Source organism: Podarcis erhardii (genome assembly GCF_964252035.2).
Source record: "Podarcis erhardii genome assembly, chromosome: 2".
Taxonomy (NCBI): Eukaryota; Metazoa; Chordata; class Lepidosauria; order Squamata; family Lacertidae; genus Podarcis; species Podarcis erhardii.
Genome location: NC_138498.1, coordinates 70307023 through 70314984, shown reverse-complemented (window position 1 = coordinate 70314984; position 7962 = coordinate 70307023). Strand labels below are relative to the sequence as shown.

Genomic DNA, 7962 nt, shown 5'->3' with positions numbered 1-7962 from the left:
GGCTAGAGAAGGCTGCGGTTTTCGCTGTGAGGCTGATGGGCAGAGTACAGAGTGGAAGACCATCCAAACAGCAGCATGTGCTTCTTTGCACTTCCATTCAAGTCAGGTCCCCCAACACCAACATGCTCAGTGGGGAAGGGAGTGGAAGAAGGGAAGCAAAGTATCGGGACTGTTGCCTGGTATTTTACCCGCCGTACAACCCGTTGGCCATAGTCCAGCCCAAATTAAGTTCTCTTTCCCTCCCCCCACATTCACTTCACTGGAAGATCTTTATGTGCTTAGCTTTGCCATCAGAATCAGTCTAGTCAATAAAAGTATTTTTAAAAAACCAGTGGGACATATATTAGCCTGGTCATTTTGGTTGCCCCTTTCTGCGCCTCTTTCAGCTCTACATTTTTCTTTGGGAGGTAGGGTGACCAGAATTGCACAGGATATTTCCAAGCACAGGCACATCATAGATTTGTATAATGGCATTATGATGTCAGTAAGTGTTGCTTTTTATTCCTTTCCTTGATGATCAACATGGAATTTGCCTTATCCACAGCTGCTGCAATTTGACCGGTGCTTTTTGTTGAGCTGTCTATCTCAGCCCAGTGGTCTCTTTCCTGCTCAGTCACTGTCAAGTAGTTCCCATGGCATAAAACAAATGTGAAGTTCGGATTCCCGCCCCCCCTTATGCCCCAGTGTGCACCACTAGGCACTTATTAGCATTGAACCACTTTTGCCATTTTAATGCCCATTCAACTATTTGAAGAGATACCCTTGGAGTCCTTTGCTATCCCCCCCCCTTTTTTGGTTGTTGTTCTTACCACCCTTTGTAATTTATTGCCATCAACAAACTAGGCCACCACTTTGGTCACCTCTAACTTCAGGTCATTTATGAACAAGTTTAGAAGAGCTGGCCCCAATACAGATCCTGGAGGGAGGGGGGAGCCCTGTTTACACCCCTCCTTTGTAAGGCCTGTCCATTTTATTGTCACTAGGAAACAGGGGATTTAGCCCTTATTTCCCTTGAGGTTAGTAGTACTATTAGCCATGACTACCCTCCTCATGTGTATCGCAGCCACAAGGAGCGGGAGGAGACTGGTGGTTTCTCAGATGATGTGCATCTTCCTTGCAGAAACTTCTGTCTGGCCAGAGAAGGATTTAAGAAATACCCACCAGGAAATAGCCATGGAGCTGAACTCAAAGGTACTGCATGGAAATGCTTTACACTAAGGAGGCCAAAAAAGGGGAAGCTTCCCACAACTGCCACTCTCTTATTCCTGAAGACACTATAAATAAGCACCAGGGATCCTGTAACTCTCCAGATGTTGTTGACTATAATTCCCATTCTCCTCGGCTAGGGCTGGTGGATGTCAATGGCCCCTGAAGGGCCAGTTTCCCCATCCCTGCTGCCGATGCTCGGCACCTCTGAGGAAGTGTCACAGGGTGTCACTCAGTGATGGCAACGGTGCACAGAGTTCTTCCAAGCATGAAGGAGGTTGAGTGCCACCAAGTGTGTCGCACGTCTCTCTAATCCAGCAGAGACTCACAGTGCTGCACAGAATGGCATAGTTGCATTAATGCAGTTTTGGATGGGGCTACAGCTCAGGGGAAGAGCCTCTTCTTCACAGATCCCAGGTTTTAGTCTCAAGAGCCTGCAGTATCTCAGATGTGGGGGCTGGGAAGGACCACTGCCTGGGACTTTTGCGAACCACTCTATAGTCAGTTTATAAACAATATGGGCTGCACCAGGAATAGCCAACATGGTGCCTTCAAGATGCTTTAGGACTACAATGCCCATCATCCCTGACCATTGGTTATGCTTCTTAGGGCAGATAGGAACTGTAGTTCAACCACCCCTGGAGGGCACCACTAAGACAGACCAAGGAGGCAAATGTGTGCATTCTCTCTGTGTACAGCCAGCCTCAAACAGAGTTGATCAGTGGAGATCCTAGACCGTTTTTCTCAGCTTGCACTTAGCACCCGTCAGTGAAAACATCATGCACGCTGAGAGCTGAGGATGTTCTGTAGTGTCAGGTGCAATCATGCCACTTACCTTGCAGTTTGTATCTTCTTCCTGCATCCACATTGTACTGAAAGGCCAGTGCCAGGAGTCACCTTGCAGTAGGTGGGCTGTATACAGTGGTGTGACAGCTATGCAGCTTCCACTTGGAATGGGACAGCCCTGCTAGCCCCATTCACACTCAGGGGTGTCTTGCCCATAGAGGCAAGTGGTGTGGGGCACCAGGGTGCCAAGTTCTGGAGGGCGCCAGGGAAAAGGCGGAGGCTGGATGTGGCACCTCCTGGCATCAGCTCACCGCCCTCGTCCACCTTGCTGAAGCAGCACCGCGTCCGGAGCCTCCGCCTCTTCCCCACCAGAGGAGCCGCCCTCCAGCCCTGCAAAGCTGCCAGCAGCGCCCTAAAAAGGTCAGCAACTCTGGGAAAAGGGGGGGGGGCGGAGGGATCTTTGCACCACGGCGCCGGATATACTTAAGACGGCCCTGTTCACACCTGCTGGTGGTGGCATGGGAGATGCTTCTCTGTGCCTCGACCTTATGCCACTGTGGTTATGCATCTGCATGCAGCCAGTTGCATGGATCCATCCCAGCTCCCAGCCCAGTGATGAAGAGAGCTGAGACCGCTGTAGACTGCAGTGCCCTGGGGCTGCATCTTGCAACCCAGAAGTGGTCCCTACACCACTTGCAGTGTATATGAATGGGGTATCAATCATGAGCTTCCCTTCCTGAAGTGTCTGCAGGAAAACAGAGGTTATGAAAGATTCCAAGGGAGAGAAATGGCTTAACGAAGGGCACATTTCCCCAACTGATGTGTACTTCCTGTGCTGCAGGAGCAATCCAGCTCCCCTCAGAAGCAGGGAGTGAAAGCTCGGTCCAAATCCACAGAGGAGATCCAGCCTGCCAAGAAGGTAACTGCTCCACCCCAGCTCCACTTGGGCGAAGAGTCCCCAATGTATGGTCATATTCACAGATGGTCTGTTGGATGGCTTTGCTCTCTTATGTATCTGGTGGGAAGGGGTTCCCAGTGTTCTGTGTAATGTCAATAGATTGCAAGCTACACTCTGGGCTTTGGAACAACCCAGGCCACTTGATTAAACTCCGTCCTGGCTCTCATTGCAGGCTTTCCACACTCCCCAGAAGTCCTTGCCCAACCAGATGGATGGAGATGAGTCCAAGGTATGTTCACTGACATGTCAGGATCAGCTTGTCTCAACCAGACCAGAAGTCCATCGACAAAGAACAACTTATTTGCCTCTTCCAGAGGTCCCAAGCCATGATATCCTCCTGCTGCATTTTGGAATATGACCCTGATGCAGATGAGGACATGTGTCTTAGCTTAGCTCCCAGGAGGGATTCCCTTTCCCCTCAAGATGAGGATCTTTTGAGCACTCAGTGTGTTTCTTAAGAGGATGGGTACCCCAGGAGTGTGACTGGGAGAGGATGGGAGGAAGAAGTCTAGGGAGTTGTGTGGGAAATTGTGTTGCAGGTTCCCATGTTAGCAGAGGTTCCATGGAACCAACAAGGTGCCATACACAGATAGAAAACAGCCCATTTGCCTGGATGAACTTCACTGAAGGTGTGATCATAGAGATTCCTGGGTTTCTCTCCCTGCCTCTGAATGTGTTCCATTCTGCTGCACTCCTCAGGGTTCCTGTCCTGTCTCGGCACCCAATACTATTCAGCAGCAGCAGCAGCAGACCTGAGGAACAGGAGCTGCTAGACTGCTGGTTGCAAGGAGTGGAGTCGTGACCATTCCTTGTTCTGCTCTATGGCTTGGCCCTGTTGCTCAGTCTTCATGCCCTCGTGGATGTCGCTGTGGTCCTGTCTGTCCAGCTGTTGCTGTCTGACTGTCTGTCCTCTCTGTGGAATGAGATCTGGGTAAATAAAGTTAGTTGGAACATCTTTTACTCTCCTCTGTCACATTTATACAGGTGCCGTTTGTATCACCAGAGCCCTGAAGGGCGCAAGAGCAGAACTGGAGACCAAACTTGCTGAAAGACCTTGCTTCCCATGTGTTCTGTGCATACGGATATCATGACATTGTCTCTGCAGAGAAACCTGCACAACTCTCTCTTAAGAAGACTAAGTTGAGGTGTTACTGGGCAGGTCATACAGAGATGTCCTTAGATTCTATCAGCACGCCAGATTTCTGGCCTGAGGACCTTCTTATGTGGCTCAGTTCTTGCCAAAGAATCTACCACCTCCATGAGAATAAGCTCTGGTTGATCTTTCTGTTGGTTTACTTGCTGGCAACTCCACTTCATGGGCAGTCAGGGCTCCTCGTTTCATGTCTTTGTTATCTGCTAAAATTGATTGAAAATCCAGAAGTCTTGTTCTCTTGTTGAAAGAGGCTCATGTTCAGTCAATGCATGTGGGTCACCTAGCTCCACTTGAAAGCCTCTTTGTATGCAGAAAGACTACACATACCTTTCCATGTGTTGGGTGACTTCAGCAGATGTTCAAGGTGATACTATCCCATGAAAAGGCAGTGTCGAACGCCCTACCTTTACATATGAATCAGCCTTCAAACATCCTCTGTAAGGCAAATACAAATGGAGAAACTGTCTCTGCGTAGGGTGTCAGGTGTCTGTGGGACAAAAGGCTCTTGCTGGAGAGAAAAATACCAAAATGTTTTCAGGTAATTGAAAGTCACAGACCACAAAAGAGAGATGATTCACCCTGCGCCCAAAGAAATGTGTCTCTTTGTGTGTGTGTGTGTGTGTGTGTGTGTGTGTGTGTGTATGTGTTTATGCAGCAAGTTCTGGCATAGTCCCCATCTCCCCTTGCAGAAACCCTTCACTTGGCATGCTGGGGAGGTGGGAGGCAATGCCTATTGGGCTGCAGCGTCAATGGAACATCACATTGCATGCTGGGCAAGGACTTTGGCCTAGCACGGTCAATGAGTGATAGACCAGCGCAGAGGAAATTAATGATTGCGAGTCATTCTGAAGAGAGGATTGTTGAAGAGTTGGTGCATTTCAGACGCAGTTCTTTTGGCCATCCTCATTCCGCTGTTCTATAAGTGCTCCATCTCATGCCAGATTCCTGACAACTCTGCAAACATAAATTACATTTAAATATTAGTGTGACGATCACTGTACTCCTTGGAAGTCAGACACGACTTACATAATTTTGGTTTGTGGTTATTCCATGGATGGTACATTGACTGTTGAAAACTCACAACATAAAACGGACTGGGCTTGGAAGGATGCCACAAACCAATTATTCCTAACCAACACTTGTCTGGGCAGCCTGTCCTACCCATTGGGCACAGTTCCTTGCAAGGCATGCCTAGACTAACACCTGAGAGGGACGAGGGCACCATGGATACGGACCATACCAATCAGTGCCTACAAAGGGTTTTAAGTTTTCTTCTTAATCTAGTCATATGTAGTGCTGGCCCAAGAAATCTTGCTGCCTGAGACACAGGACATGATCCCAGGCAGTTAAGTCTTGCTTTAACATGGATGATGGGACAGCATCCTCCACCAGCCCTGAGGCAGCAGAAGGCTTCCAGGTCAGATGAGGCTAGCTTAGGAGACACAGGGAGAGGTGAATGAGGCAGCTGCATTAACCGCAGTCTGGCTAATAGGAGGAAGGGCTGTATGTATGTCATCGCTGTCTATCTTTTTACCAGTCTTTGCTAGAGACGACTTTCTGAAACTGCTTTCTTTTGTTTCTGATTTTGAATACAGCTGCATAGTTTGTAGATCCTGAAAAATAGGACTTTTCAAGGTTATTTTCCTGCTCTTTTTCGGATGCTGCCTAGCACAATAAAGAAAGCAGAGAACCAAGATACCTTGCTAGGCACATCTGTATTGCATTTTAAAACAAACTAAACAGCTAAAACTGTATTTTATATTCACACAGTCGCTTAGTTATCCTAGAGGTAGGAAGAAAGTATGTTGTAGATTGTGTATGAAGGTCACAAGAGGAACCAAGAAATAATGTGTAAAAGCAAAATAAATAAAAGCCAAAGCACAGCACAGTAAACCCACAATTTATGCAGGGATTACATTCCAGGGATCATGCCAAAAGACAAAATTGTGTATAGGCAAAGCACATTGGATTTGGATTGCCAAAGTCTTTTCCCCCCCAGAGGCCCGTCCCTTTAATTTTTAAAATATTTTTTATTTTTGCCAAGCGTGTAAAGCTGAATGAACACAAGTTAAATGTGCATAAGTTGCTAGCTTTACTGAATCACTAACTGTATATCAAGTGGCAATTTGTTCATTGATTGAGATTTCTAAGGCTCTGTTTCATCCAATGGACCCTTCAAAGTGTCTTACATTAAAATCATAATAAATTGCCATTGATAAAAGATAATAAAATATTTGTCAAAATATTGAGTATCATATGCCCATGTGATCAGTGTTCCTTTTCTAGTTTGCTTTGTAAAAAAAAAAAAAAAAGGCATTGTTTCTTCCCACCCTTTATTTTAGCTGGAATATTGACAATATTTCACCCAAACCTCTATAGGAAAACTATATGGAGAGATGGAGCTGTTTCTGTCCCTTGCTATATGCCAGAAACATGCATCTGCACACAAGACAACTATATACACGGGGAAGAGTCAGGCCTGGACTTTAGTTTAATTTGAAACTTGGTTAGTCAGAAACTCCTCCCCTGCCCCCTGCACCGCCCAACTGTATTCTCTTGGCTGGTCAAGATTCTAGATCCTTTCAGGTGGGTGGGAAATTGGCCGTGAATAGCAGGTAATGATAAATAGCAGGAAGGTTGGGGTGAAGGAACTGTGGTTGAGGTGACTTGGGTTTAACCTCTTGGTGGCTATGCTGAGAGAGTATCCTAGGCAGGAGACACTAGGGTTGCCAGACAACCAGGAGGGAAAACACAGAACTAGAGCTCAGCGCTGCCCTGTTTGTGGACTGAGAAATTCTCCAACAGTTTCTCAGGGGTGAGGACTCACCATTCGCAGTGGCAGGATCACAGCTGTGGACTGTCTTTCTAACCGTTTTCGTCACCCACTGCCATTGTAAATGCCAGCAGCAGTAATGGTGTGGGCAGCCTGCCCACAATTTTGCATCTTCCACAATGCCCCAGAGTTAGTGGAGTGTTTTTGCGGTGGGTGCATAATATCCAGAGAAAATTCTGCAAAGTAGCCTTTTTCTAGGATGAAACACCCCCCCCCAACCCCCCCTCAGAATTTTTTTCAGAAACGTCTCAGAAATTTCAAGTCAGCCTTATGACATAATAGCCCGGGTAGGTCTGTATGCATATTCTTGTTTTTTGCTTTCTGGCCAGCTGTCTGGAAAACAAAGGGAAAGGTCATTTTCTTCCCACTTCAGCATTTTCTTTTTCAAGCTGTACACCATAAGTGAATAGCCTGTGTCCCAGGGTCTGGCATAAGCTCCACCAGGATCTGCTCCTAGGTCTGACAGACAGACAGACAGACAAACAAACTACTGTGCTCCAGTCTTAGATCTCCAAAAATGGTGAGCTACACCACCCTGGGCATGCCAGAAAGCAGTATCCAAATCCTACCCAGGCCTCAGAGATTTATTTATTTTAATTTCAAGAGTTGGCAGTTCTAAGACAAATGTACACAATGATGCTGTTGGATTAGAAGATACAAAAGATCCCTCCTGCGGTTAAGAGTTGCCACCAGCCCATTTTTTAACTGGCCCCTCCACCCGTGCTGCAACAGCAGCCAAGTATGCAAAACTGAATTAGGTGAAGCTTTTCATTCTCGCCATTCACCTCCTTGTCAGAAAAGGCTTCCCCTACTACCTTTCTGGGTATTCCCGAGTGCTTTTGAGGACTCAGGAGTAATATGCTGGTTCTCCATTCATTGGGCAAAACATCTACACAACAGCAGAGACTCATACTCTATGTCAGGGGTAGCCAATGTGGTGCCTCCAGATGTGATCAGACGCCATCTCACCTCAGCCCCAGCCAACGTGGTTACTGGTCAAGGAGGATGGGAGCTGAAGTCCAGTGT

The 7962-nt window shown here is 47.2% G+C and overlaps 1 long non-coding RNA gene across 1 annotated transcript; it reads left to right on the top strand.

Moving 5' to 3' along the window:
- Nucleotides 1–2833: 2833 nt before the first annotated feature.
- Nucleotides 2834–5710, top strand: LOC309335477. Its single transcript, XR_014153535.1, has 3 exons — nucleotides 2834–2911; nucleotides 3123–3179; nucleotides 3935–5710. It is a non-coding gene; the product is annotated as an uncharacterized lncRNA (long non-coding RNA).
- Nucleotides 5711–7962: the final 2252 nt, after the last annotated feature.